The sequence below is a fragment of the Athene noctua genome, chromosome 13, assembly GCF_965140245.1.
Source record: "Athene noctua chromosome 13, bAthNoc1.hap1.1, whole genome shotgun sequence".
Taxonomy (NCBI): domain Eukaryota; kingdom Metazoa; phylum Chordata; class Aves; order Strigiformes; family Strigidae; genus Athene; species Athene noctua.
Window position 1 is genome coordinate 15023819 of NC_134049.1, and position 13257 is coordinate 15037075.

A 13257-nucleotide genomic window follows, 5' to 3' on the forward strand; every position below is an offset into this window, starting at 1 on the left:
GCCTTTGTTCTGAGGCTTGTTTCTGTGTTTTCTGGTTCATGTAACTGGAAGCCTGCAAAATTTCAGCACTTCCAGTCACCTGCTTCTTTCTGGAAGAAAGCTGACAAGTGGTGGATGCCCTGCTTTGTGAGCAAGCCTGGTGTCAGAGAGAATCTTGATCACTTTTCTTGTCCTTTAGCTTCTTAGAGACCAGTGTTTGTCAGGAATACCAAACTGAACTCGTGTTTACCTTCTGAGTTAACAAATTCCTACCACAACAGGCTGAAGTCTGCAGCTAACGCTGCCCAATGTTCCTGCCAGTTCCGAAGCGTCAGAGTTTCCTACTGGCAAAAGGTGAAGGCTCTGGACTCTGTTGCCTGTGGTGCTTGGATGTTCTTGGCATTAACTGGCTGCAGCCTCTGCTGAGTAATGAAAAGCAGAAGAATAATGTGCAGGCTCAACCCTAAAATTGTAGACATGGCGAGCTGGAGCAGAGCTGTTCTTGAACTGCAGCAGTTCCAAAATCTGCCCTTAAAAACGGGTTGGGAGAGGGTACAAAAGTTCAGGACACCAATCTTCTTCCAGGTTGTGTCCTGCCCCTCTGCGGCAGTGAATCAGTGTGAGGGATGGAAGTACCAGAAGCCTGTAGGATTAGCTGAACTCTTCCCAGAGAAGTTAACGGGGTTTTATTGCCTACCTCGCTAGCCTGCCTGCTCTTCTTGCCAAGTGCTTTTCAAAAAGGGAAAAAAAAAAAAAGGTGCCTGCACTCTGCTGCTGTGAAAAGTGTTCTGGCTGAACCCAGGCTGTGCACTGGGCAGGCTGCCAGAGAACAGGGGAGGAAAAAGCTGATACGGAGAAGCCTGTTTGCTTTTGGACCTGGCAGCTCCTGTGCGTGCTTCACACTTGCGTGCTGACATGCTCTGACCCTGACCCGAGTGGCTACAGCTGTTCCCAGCCTGGCTGCGCTGTCGGGCACTGGCGGGCTCCAGATCCTCCCGTGTTGCCTGGTGGAAGCTATTTGCAGAGAAGGGATCAAAGATGTGACTAAAAAAGCCCGACTGGCTTTGGGTAATGGAGGCTGGCTGGGGTGGAAGTCAACTTTTTGCTTCAAAGTCATTGCAGAACATCTTGGCTTTGGCTGGCGGTGCCGAGTGACGCTGCCCAAGGGCTGTGGGTTGTGCTGGCAGTGGGCAGAGGCTGGTGCTGATGCCTTGGCCTCGCTCGGTGATGCCAAGAGGTATCTTCATTTAACTCTTAGGGTCTGCTGTGGCTCTGTCTGTCAGACATTCTTGGTGTGTAACAGGGATGCAGGAATTCAGCTCTGAATGACACATCCCCCAAAATGCAGCCTGGGGTCAGAGAGCAGCTGCTGCTGGATGCTTGGGGTACACTCACTTTTATAGTGATTTTTTTTTTTTCTCCTTTAATACATTTCCTCGCAGTGAATCATTTTTCTATTTCCCACTCCCTTTTGTGGTCTCCTCTCTCATGTCCAATCCCGACTACTGCAGAGTGTGCGTGGCCTGAAATGTGGCTCAGTGGTGTGGGCAGAGCTGGCTGGCCTGGGGACGGGTGGCCTCTGCCTCCCCCCAGCTATATCCATGGTGATGCTCTGTGAGTGGTGCTTAGGGGCTGACTAAGCTGACTCTTTAAGAGTTTGCAGCAATAATCTTTAGATTGCCCAAAGGAATTAAAATTGGAGTTGTTTTTCTTGCGTGAAGCTCACTGTTCATGGTACAGCATGAAGAATTCGAAGCGATAATCCTGGCGGGTGTGAGGAACACTGCCACGACTGAACTGTGGGCACGTGGCAAAGCCTGTGTTGGCAGAGTGGGGTGGTATTGCTTGGAGGTGATGCTGGGAGCAGCCTCTCCAGGCCTTGCAGATGATGAAAATCACCTTGAACCTTGCCAATTTGGGCAAAAGCATTGATCTTACTGTGGAGGGCAGCTGGTGTGAAAAACGGCTGGTGTCTGTGACAACGTGGCAGTGCCTGCGTCCCAAGGACGGGGCTTTGTCCTGCCTTGTAAGCAGGGCAGATGTTTATGTGCAGACATCCCCACAGCGCTGGTTGGCCATCTTCCTCCAGACAGGACCTGAATGACATCTAAGTGACGATCTTTGCCAATGAGCAGCTCCCTGCTCCCCAGAAATAGCATTTGTCTCCAATGTCTGCCATGATTTATGTTGAGTTCAGATGCTGTTAAAAATAATCCACCCTCATGCTAAATTTACATTGTCTCTGATTATAGTCAGCTTTGTGGACAAAGTGCCTATAAAAAGATGAGTAAAAGTGTGCTTGGGTGGTGCTGGGGAGGAAGAGTTGTTTTCTGGAGGGAAGAAGTTTGTCCTTTGCCTTGGCTAGAGCCGCTATCAAGGGGCAGGGATAGCGCTGGCACAGCTGGATCACTCCCAGGGAAAGGCTAGCTCCCACTTTGCCCTTGCAAAGAGTTTATGTTGGCTCCCCAACACTGGACATGAAAGAGTTAAACACATCATTTAACCCGTGATTCAGATGAAAACTCTTTAATTAGTGAGCAAGGAGTGTTAGCTGGTAGTAGAGAAGCCTCCTCCTGCCCTACCAGCTCGGTTGTTCTGGAGCTTTGGATACTTAGATTTATTTTTAGAATACCATGAGCTGCTCTTGTTGTTTTATTAGGAAAAAACCTAGAGCCTGTAAAATACAATTCCCTGGGATAGAAGGCTAATCCTCTTATTTCTACACATTTCTGGATGATTAAATGGCTGGATTATTTAAGTAGTGATTTGTTACTAGATTGCATCATCAAGGAGATCTAAGGCATAAATATTAGCTTTGGGCTTTTGGCTCTTTGCTGTTGAAAGGGGTAGAAGGTGTTCTGTAGACAAAAGCCAGAGAAATTAAATTAAATGAGCATGTGGAGCAGCAGGTCATGACGAAGCCTCTAAACCCGTATTGGCTCACAGAGCTTTAACCTTTACAGAGAACACGTACAGTAAGTAACATCAGCTTGGCCTAGTAAATCTCATCTCCTACTGCGTTGCAAAGGGAACTAGCCCTTCTGCTGTACTTGGAAATGTTTTGAAACCATTTGTTAGCTTCTTGGGCTTGGCTTAGCTTTTCCCCTGCATTGCTCTGAGTCCTGGCAGCTGCTGGCAAGGGGAGCGAAGGGGAACTTGAGGTGCTGTGGCAGCCCCTTGCTGTACTCCCCCCTTCCCCGAGCCCGTGGGGCAGCCAGGGGGGGTTTGCACCCCCACACCCAGGGGCTGTGGCCTTTGAAGGAGAGCTAGAAAATTATTGGGGGTAGTTAATGAGGGTGTTGGAGACGCTCTGGAGAAGGGTGACAAGCTTTGAGGCACTAAGCTGAACGGCAGCACCCTTTGACAGCACCCATCAGGTCAGACGTTCCTTGGGGTGAGGAATGGAACAAGGAGGGAGAAGGGAAAAGGGAATACCTCTCCTGTGGGCAACTAGAGGAGAAGCTGGGGGTCCCCAGACGAGTGTCGTCCTTCTTTGGGTCCCTGGCCAGGCTCTGGCCATGGTGGTGATGCTGTGAAACATCTTGTACTTTCGCCCTGCTACACTCACACCTTAAGACCAGCTCAGACTCCCTTTCAGCAGCTTTTTTTCTGATTGGAATATGCCTAATTAAGTGTGGTTGTTTTGCACTAATTGGTTGTTAGGCCCTGCACATGTATTTATTGTGCAGTATTTATCCTGTTAATGTGACTGTTACCCACCACTTACCTGTGTGTGGTCCAGCAAGCTACAGACTAAATACTGCAAGGTGAAAGGATCTTAGCATAAAGTTACAAAAAGTTATGTCTGTAAAAAGTGTCAGGGCCTCATCGCTTTCTTCCTCCCTTGGTCCCAGTCCGGGGGGACCAGCTCCTCCTCCTCAGGCCTGGCAGGGGAGGAAGGACCTGGGGGGCAGCAGGCTGGAGCCCAGGGGGTGGGTAGCTTGGTTGGGTCCTGCCAAGGTACCCAATGAGTTTTGGAGAGGCACCTGCTATTTGGTGGTGGGTTCAGGGCTTTGCTGCTCCTTTTTTATTTATGTTGTATCCTCCATCTGGCATCCCCAGGTTATCCCCAGGCAGCCACAGAGGAGAGGTGGGTGTTACGCAGCATTCTGGTGGATGCGCTGCAGACTTTAACGGTACCTGAGCAGCACAGAGGGTTTAGGAAGAAAATGTGTTTGCTAGGAAATGTGGGTTTGCATCTAGATAAAGAGAGGAAGGTGAGTGTGTGTGGGTTTGGCTCTGGATTAGGGGCTTTCCTGCATGTGATACACTAAAATCAACTGGTTTGAATATTTTCAGGGCTGTTGGATGGAGGGATGACTGGAGGCTAGAAATCAAGGAGGGCGCTTGGCAGGGTGGGCCTTCTGTAAGGGTTTGGGTTTCCCAGGTTTAGAATAAATGCCATTGGAATGAACCAGTGCAAAAAAACCCCAAAATAAATGTTGCAATAATAAAAGTACTTGAAATGTAATAATGATATGAAAATTAGCATGAGCAGGAAGGGTTTTTTGCTGTGGACTTGAAACCAGAGCAGAATTGGAAAGCGCAATTCCTCAGCCGCCTTAAGAAATTCAGTTGAAAAATAAGACAAAGTAAATATTTACTTGAGCTTGGACTATCTGAATGCATTATTGCATCGGGAATTCTTAGCTCTGGCACGTTAATACTTTCATCTGCTCTGTTACTAAACCCCCTGACAGTGCGGCTGGAGCACACCCCGCTGAGCCCACGGGCACGGGGAGCTGCCCGTGCCCGTCCAGCCTGCTCCCAAACTCCCCAGCTGCTCCTGACACCTCTTGTTTAAACACAAGTTCTGCTTTTTAATGAATTCAACCTTCAATGCAAATGAGATTCCAAATAATAAGTAATTAACTTTATCAAATTGACATTACCGTTTATAACAAAATGTCAACATTGCCTTTATAAACAAGGCAGAGCTGCTATTTGCAGAGCCAGGGGGAGACTGACTTGGTAGGAAAATGCAGCAAAACCCAGACGAGGCCAAAATGATCCATTTCTGGGGCTGATGAGGCCAAAAATGATCCGTTGATGGGGCTGGGGTTTCTTTGCTGCTACTCAGAGAGGCTCAGGCTATCGGATGCACACGCAGAGGATGTCTGTGGGATGCCTTCACCCCTCCAGACAGCGCAGGTATTGCAAAAACCTCCGTGTTATTTAGGCCAAGCGTACAGACAGTTTCATCTTTAAATGGTGCTTAAGTGGAAGAGCAGGGTTTAGCTGATGGTATTTCCAGAGGTGCAAAATACAGGCAAAGAGGTCAGGCTGTGGTATTAAGACTCAAGCCTGGGTTTCCACCTTCCTCTCAAGGTCTGGGTTTGACACCTCTGGTTTTATATACAGAAAAAAAAAGTTATGGATTAGAAAGCATGTCTCTGGACTGGAGGCCAAGCCCCTGATGGATGCACAGCCCTAATAAATATTTTAAAACTTGCAAACTGGGAAGTTCTTTTAAAAAAAAAAAATAATCTAGGGTGTTTAAAAAAAAAAAAAGTGTTTACCTTCACATATGGAAAGAAAATCACTTCTCTGTGTGCACTGGTGACAGTATTGTATATTTTCTTGTTACCCAAGAAATGAAGTTACTCATTTACCTCCAGTGTCCTCGCAGGCAGAGGTTAATAGCTGCAATAACGATAAAGTTAATCCTCCCCCCTGAAAGCACAAATCTGGGACTGCAGCATAGAGACAGAATTTAAACACATAAAACTCGAAGGGCTCAGCCTCAGCAGTTCGAGTGAAGGAAGCAGGAAATATGGGCCGTGCTTTTTCATTTTGGGGTGTTGTGCAACGGTTCCAAGTTAAAGGCGGGGACCCTGCAGCCTCTGGGGAGTTGGGGAGCAGGAGCCCTGCCTGGGGGGGACAGATTTCTTCCATGTGATTTGGGTCAAAATTTTAGAAGGAATTATTTTCATAATGGAAAATACCCATTTTATTGTCATGGGTGTTTCTGTGAATAGGGGTCTTTTTTCTTTTTTCTTTTTTTTTTTTTTTAAATTGCAATTCAATGTTTCTGCCAAAGGCCACCAAAAATCTGGCAACTGAAAAGCAAGTGTTAAAATAAAACACTTTATGGACTAGCAGCTCAGAGGTGTCTGCTCTGGGGATGGATGTAGGAGCAATTAATAATATTCTGATCATCCAGATGCAAAAAATGTTTGTGGTTTTTTTTTTTTAAATTTTTCTGAAGGTTGCTATTTAGAATCTAGCCATTCAAGAAGATGCTAATGGCCTTTCTTTTCAATACATCTCTTGACAACAATGAACAGGATAAATTTCAATTTAAAGGATAATTTTTTAGGACTGGGAAAAGTGGGATTGGAGGAGGAGGAGGGCAGCTCCCCACGTGAAGTGGGGCTGCTGCATTGGGGGATATGAAACCAGTTGAAAATACGCTTTGGTTTCAATCCAAAAATCCATCTTCTAGTTAAGATTTTAAAAAAAAAATACCAACAACACCACCCCCACCACCCCCCCAAAAAAAAAAACCAAACCAACAAAACGAACCCACACATTAATCTTATCAGTAGAAATAATCATGCTGGGGCTACGATCTTAATCTTTTATGTCATACACATCTGGAAAAGTAATTCGGGGAAATAGTATAAACTTCAGCTAAGCTGTATAAACCCAATGAGCGCGTGATTTCACTGAACTGCAGCTCGGTGGCCCTTTGTCACACGCCTCCTTGTAACAATATTGACTTTATAACACCTACACTTTGTTCTCTTCCTTAACAGGACAGCTGCTAAGTGCTGGTAAAACAAACATCACATGCTCCGTGGGGCTCCTACAAGGTTTGCAATCAAGCACTCTCTAATAACCGCTTAAATACTCTCATCAAGCTTGTCCTTGCTGTTTGCTTTAGGACACGGTGTTTTTCTCTCCCCTCTGTATTTATTCTGTGCGAGCGATAGTCGGAGCTAGAGGTCACACAAAGTAAATGCAGGTGGTGGTTTGTTGGGTGGTTTTTTTCTTTCCCCTCACCGCTGGGTTTGCCTTTCTCCATCAGTGGAGCGGACGCGGCTCTAAAAGCGTCACCGTGTTTTTTGAGGTTGGGTAATTCATCCTGAAGGCAGCTCCTTCCTCTCTTCCTGGCAGGTTTTTGAAATCAAACAGAACAAATGAAAGGTGATAAGAGGAATAAGATCTTGTTTAGTAGGAAGAGGGGAATCCACACAGAATCACATTCCCCTTTTGCACAGCCCCCAAGGCCAGCAGAAACTGCACCAGATGCTTTCGAGAGGCTGGAGAGTGAACCAGAAAAATCCAAGTGGCTGTTCACCCCTGCACCATCGCAGACAGCAGCTTCCCTTCACAGAGATCCTGAGGGTTGGTGCTGCTGCCTGTTGGTTTCTTGCTTAAAGGTGCTCTCTGCGCAGCTGCAGCCCGTGCCTCCAAGCCACCACTGTAAGGTACAGCAGGTATCATGTAGGTTATGATATAGGTCTGGCTCTGGGAGTGCTGTGGCTGGTGAGTCGTCCTGGTGTGAACCACAAACCCCTTTCTCCTCCAAGTGTCCCTGCGGGGTTGGGGGACGTGTCTCCCTTACCTAGCAGCACCCTGCACCCCCCTGCCCCATGCGCTGGGCTCTGTGAGGGCAGTGCAGGCAGGTGCCTGCGGACGGGGAAGCGCTGGAGCGAGTCCTGGTAACACTTGACATAGGATTGACACAGCGCTTAAGGATCTGGTGGAGCTGAGAACTGTCAGTGTAATGTTAATTGTTGAACTAGGTGATCTTCCAGGTCTTTTCCAACCAAGATTGTGATTCTGTGATTTGCTGGGAACAAGCATTTCCAAAAGCGATGGCTCCTCACAGCATGGTGCTCCCCAGCCACGATGACAAGCCTAATACAGCCCCTTGCATTCTTGGCTCGCTTACCTCTGGCAAGCGCGCAGGCTGAGCGGCTGAGCTGCGGGGGCTGGCTCTCCCAACGCCCTGCCAGCCATTTCCCAACAAAGCTGCTCTTCTCCCCTAACGAGGCTCCTCGATTCCTGGAGCAGCTCCATCCCCAGCGACCCAGTGAGCCAGGTCATGTGTGCTGCACCCAGCTGCTTCCATCTCAGCGCTGGGAACCAGATCTTTAGGATCAAACAACATTTAGTCTGATTTTGCAGCTCATGGGGCTTTGAGAAAATCTGTGCCTCATTGTCCTGAATGGTGTTGTGCTCCTGTAGCTCGTGTTTTTGGGGGGGAGGGTGGCAGAAGAACGCATCCTGTGCAGCAATCTGTTCAACCGGAGCTGCTGTCAGTGCTGGTGCACGGCTGAGCCTCTTGCAAACCCCCTGGAGCCCAGCGGTTATTCTCCCTTGCAGAGCCGGGCTTGCCAGCCCATGTGCACAGCCCAAAACTAAAATAAATGGTTATTTCACTGAGCTAACCTGTTGCTGGGGTGGGGATGGGGAGGAAGATGCTCTGCTCAAAAGCACTTTGCCTATCAGAGATGTGCATAAGTTCATGAAGGGTTCAAGTACGACATCCAGAAGGACTTCTGCTGTTAGTGGTGGGAGTTGGAGACAAATCCCTCTCCCCCAGCTCCATCATTAATGTGTGAGCAGAGGAATTGTCCCGCATTCTTCCCTCAAATACATGCTAGAAGTTAAAATAACCCTAACAAAGCTGTACAGGTTAATCCTATGGGACCAGGAAGACTAAGGTGAGGCTGCCAAAATTTTTGTGCTTTCTGCAGAAGATGGGCCAGTAGCACCAGCTTCGCAAACTCACTTGTTTTCTGCCTTTGTCTTTTTCCCTGTAAAGGTTACCCATTCTCCCCCCCCCGCCCCGAGAGCTCTCTCTCTGCACGCAAGGCAGCTGCTTCTCTGTGCCACGATCCCCTGGGGCTTCCATTTCAACATCAAGGTGACTTTTCTGTTGTTTCCAAGGGGGACACATCTCCTGGGCATTCCCTGGTCCCAGTGAGGGCCGACTGCCCAGGAGGGTCTCAATGGCACTGGGAGAGCAGAGCGAGTGCCTTGGAAGGCAGCATGTGGGAGCTGGGTGCCTCCTGCTCAGGGACGGATTTCTGCAGGGCTGGGTGCCCTAAAGCCCTGAGTTTTGTCTGCACAGCGCTTGTCCCTCTGGCCTGCCTGGGGTGACATGGGTGGTGGCCCTGTGGCCATATCAAGATGCCAATGGGAGATGCCCAAGGTGAAGGGCACAGGTGGGATAATTCCCTGAAGTTCCAAGAGTGGAGGGGAAGAGCTTGAGAGCAACAGCAAGAGGTCTCCAAGGAGCCCCAGTAACGCATGGGTCTGTGCCAGCGCTCCCGGAGCGGGCAGGTTCATTCCTCCCCTCCTCCCTGGCTGCTCAGCCAGCCCTCGGCACAGCAGGGGCCAGAAAGCATTCCTGCCCCTGGGAATGGGGTCTGGGTTTCCAGCGGGTTATGCTGTGGTGTTCTAGCTGAACACGACCCTTTGGCTGCTGCAGGTTTTCTCAGCTTTCTGCTTTCCTCTAGGAAAACCAGAGCTGGTCAAAACGTGCTGGGAGGCTCTCTGTGCAGGAAAGGGGGGTTTTGCAAGGGCTGCTTGTTCCTGGGTTTGCTTGTGCAGCAGAATGGCAGGAGGGAGCATTTTGGGGGTTTAGAGACTGTGGGTTTTGCTCTATGCAGTTGCTGTGACCCAGCCTCTCTCAAAATAATCAGATTACATGTTGCTTTTAAAAACAAGGGGAAAAACTGCTGCATAGTTTCTTGCTTCCAGAGAAAGGATTTGCTCATGCTGAAGTCCCTGTGTGATACACGGAGTTCCTGCACACTGGGTGCTTTCCAGGTATCGCAACCTGGCAGAGGCCAGCAGGAGCTCCCAGCGGGATGCTGCCTGAGCCCCCGCACCACACCAGCTGCGGGTCTGGGGGCTGCTGTGCCTGAAAGCAGGGGGCTGCTGGTGGTGGTGTGTTTGTGCAGGGGGGTTCAACCCTGGGCACAGACCCTGCTCCAGCCCCAGCCCCCTGCTCTTTGTAAATATTGCTCAAGGCAGAAAGCAAGTGCTGCCGGGCTGTGCCTGGTTTCCCCATCCCCTTTAGCCCCTCGGGGAGCAGCTTCCCATGGGGCTGCTCCCTTGGTTTGGGGGGGCTTCATGTCCCTGTACCCCCTCTCCTGACTGAGCAGCGTCACCAGCTGCTCTGCTCTCACGCTGCTGTTGGAAGCAGAGGCTGGTTCTTTCCATTGGGTCATAGTTTTACCTCCAGCCAAACAGTCGTTAACTTGATGCTGTTGGTTTTCTCAGCTCCCAGTTTCCTTCCGGCAACTGGAGATGGCCAAGTGCACTGGCCACGCTGGAGAAGGGGCTTTTGGGTAAGAGGGGTGGTAAAACTCCAGCGCTGACTCCCCAGTGCTGTAGTAAATCTACCCCCAAACCAGCTTCCCAGCCCAAACGAGGTAGCAGCTACTGTGGAGATGACCCAGACCCTGTTTTGAAGTGCACACGTGTCTCCCTGGGGAGCATCCATCTCTCCTCCGCACCTGCACCTCAGTTCGGGGGTCAAATCCCTGCTATGACATCTCCGAATAAACCTTTCCTCTGTTTTAATTTGATAAAATCTTCCATCTTATAGGGAAGCTGCTACCTTGTGGGGGTCCCAATCCCCCTCCTGCACACACCATCCGAGCAGCGGATCAATACGGAGGCCTGGATGAGGATGCGGTGTTTAAATCAACAGAGAGACTGTTTAAATGGGAAATCAGTAAGTGAAGCAAGAGGGATTGATTTTAAATAATTTTTATGGCCGGGGACTTCAAGCTGTTGTCAATATTTCTGCATAAATAATGAAAAACATTAAAAGGGGGGTAGATGTGACTGACAGCGTGCCTGGATAAACCTCAGGGCTGGGAGGTGTGGGGAGCGCTGCAAATCACGCTGCTGGCAGGTGAAGCCGCTGACACACCATTTATTTTTCTGTGCTGAGAGCATTAGCCCCTTCCTCGCTGGCACTACCAGCGGGAAGCCACTTATTAAAGCAGTGCTGATTTAAAAGGAGGGGGGAAAAAAAAAAAAAGGTTATGATAGGAAATGATGAGCTGGGCAGATTTTACATCCCATCCCGATGTGGCATTTGTTGATTTGCAGCAGTAGGCCTGGCTGTTCCTCTGGCTGCAGAAAGCAGATGGGGAGCACCTGGGGAGTACGGGGAGCACCCCAGGGGCATGGGGACATGGTCCTGCCCGCTGGGTGGGCAATGGGTGTCTGTGGGCAGGCCAGGATGATCGTTCCCCCTTGTGTTTTCATTTAACGTGATCCTCCTGCTTGGGGCTTCTCCTGAGACCCTGCCATGACTGGGGTAGGGTCTGGCCACCTTCCCCAAGAGGCGTTTCAGCAGCACCCACAGTGCTGCCGCTGTCTCAGGGTGTGTTTATAAATCATGTAGATGTTTTCCCACTCCCACCTTCCTGGCCAGGACGATGCCCGCTCTCCCCTCGTCCTTGGTCCTGTCACAATGCCTCTGAAACAATAACCAGGCAGTAGCTGGCACCCGCTCGCAAAACATCCATTACCTTGGTCTCTGCAATCAAAAGCCATTTATAGTAAATGTGTTTGCTTTGTACTGAATTACTCACAATGCTGCCAAGTACAACCACACCAGCTGTTAATTAGAGTTTAGCTTTTATTACCAAAAAGTCTGCTCTGTTGATATGGAAAATGGGAATAAAAAGCCATTTAACCTATTGTGATGTGAAAATAAACGATGACTTGTTGGTTTAATTAAATAGTCTATTTATCTAGCCGTCAAAGTGTTTGAACATACACAGGATTATGAGCAGCATTACCCTGGCTTGTCTCCTGTTGTCTGAATAATCCATGTTGTCTGAAGTGACAGTTACCTGCTAAATGGCCCATTGAACTCAATGTGAATCTTTCAGCAGAAAAGTCCGATGCATCACTTTGCTTCCTGCCCTCTCAGATGTTTGTTTCCCTTCCCTTCCCTTCCATGCCCCAAGGAACCGCCACCTCTTTCCCACTGCACTCACCCAATTATTCCTGCTGCAGAGCAAGAGTCATCAGCGTCAGCCTCTTCCCTCCATCCGTGGATGCATGCACAGATGCACTGCTCCTCAAAAACCTTCCCGCTGGGTTTGTTTTGGGATGTCACTATGGGTTGCATGGAAGGAGTAGTACTGGGGATTCCAGCCTGGGCTCTCTCTTCATCTTTTACACACTGCTCTTTAGGATAAAGCTGATAAAGGAGTTTCTTTGTTCTCTGGTGGTCTTTGTGTTTTGTGCCTTTTCTTTGTCCCTGCAGCTCTGTTTGGGATCACCAAGAAAAATGTAACAAACCAGAAAATGGAGATATGGCTCGTGGTGAACCCAGCCCAGTGGGGCTGGCACAGGCTGTGCCAAAGGCAGCTCTAGTGCTTCTCCTGGGAGGAAAAAGAGGGTGAGTTCTTCAGATGTTGAAGGGGAAAAATTGATTTCAAGGGGAAATCTGGTGGTGGGAAGGGCACTGAGAATTGCATCTGTGCTCCTGGGAGGGCAAGCGGCTCAGCACGGTGGCTGCGGCGACAAAATGGCATCTCTGTGTCGGGATACAGAGCCAGGCAGGGTTGTAAATCCCGGCATTTCCAGGGTGCAGCTCTCCATTAGGAAACAAGATGGGCAGCAAGGGAGCTGGTGCTGAGGCCATTTGGATGATTCAGGTGTGGGCTCAGAGTTCAGCTGCCCGGTGGAGTGTGGCAAGCTGCCCTGGAGGACATGGTGCCTTTTTCTGGAGGGTGTTCCAGGATCTTTACTCATCTGTGATGGAAACGGTTTTGTTATTACTTCTTTTCCTTCTTCCTCTTATAGAGTATTTTGCCAAACCTGGAGGGAAGCTTTCTTGCTTGCCAGGCTGGGGAGGAGAGCAGTGGGGTCCTGCCAGGGCTGTGTGTGTGGGACACATTTTTCTGTCTCAGGTGCCTGTTTGATACAAAACAGACAAACCAGTTCTTGGGGACACGGGGTTATGCTCCTGGCACTGCTCAGGGGCTTCTGCCTGTCCCTCTGCCCATCTCCCATCCGTCAGTCCTCCTCTGGGCTTCCCTGCCTTCCAGCTGATGCATCTGCCCACCACAGCTCTGCTGTCGCACCCCCAGCCAGGAGGGGATGTGCTGCTGGCCGCCTGCATTACCTCCTGCCCTCCAGCCCCGGCCCAGCCCACGGCTCGTGGCTGATGTCTCTGCCACGGTGGTAGGAGGCATCAGATAGGAGATGGCTCCCCTTGTCACCCTGGTCCTGGTTTTGTCCCTAGCTGAGTAGAATGAGTCCTGGCCAGATCTGGAGCAGTGTGTT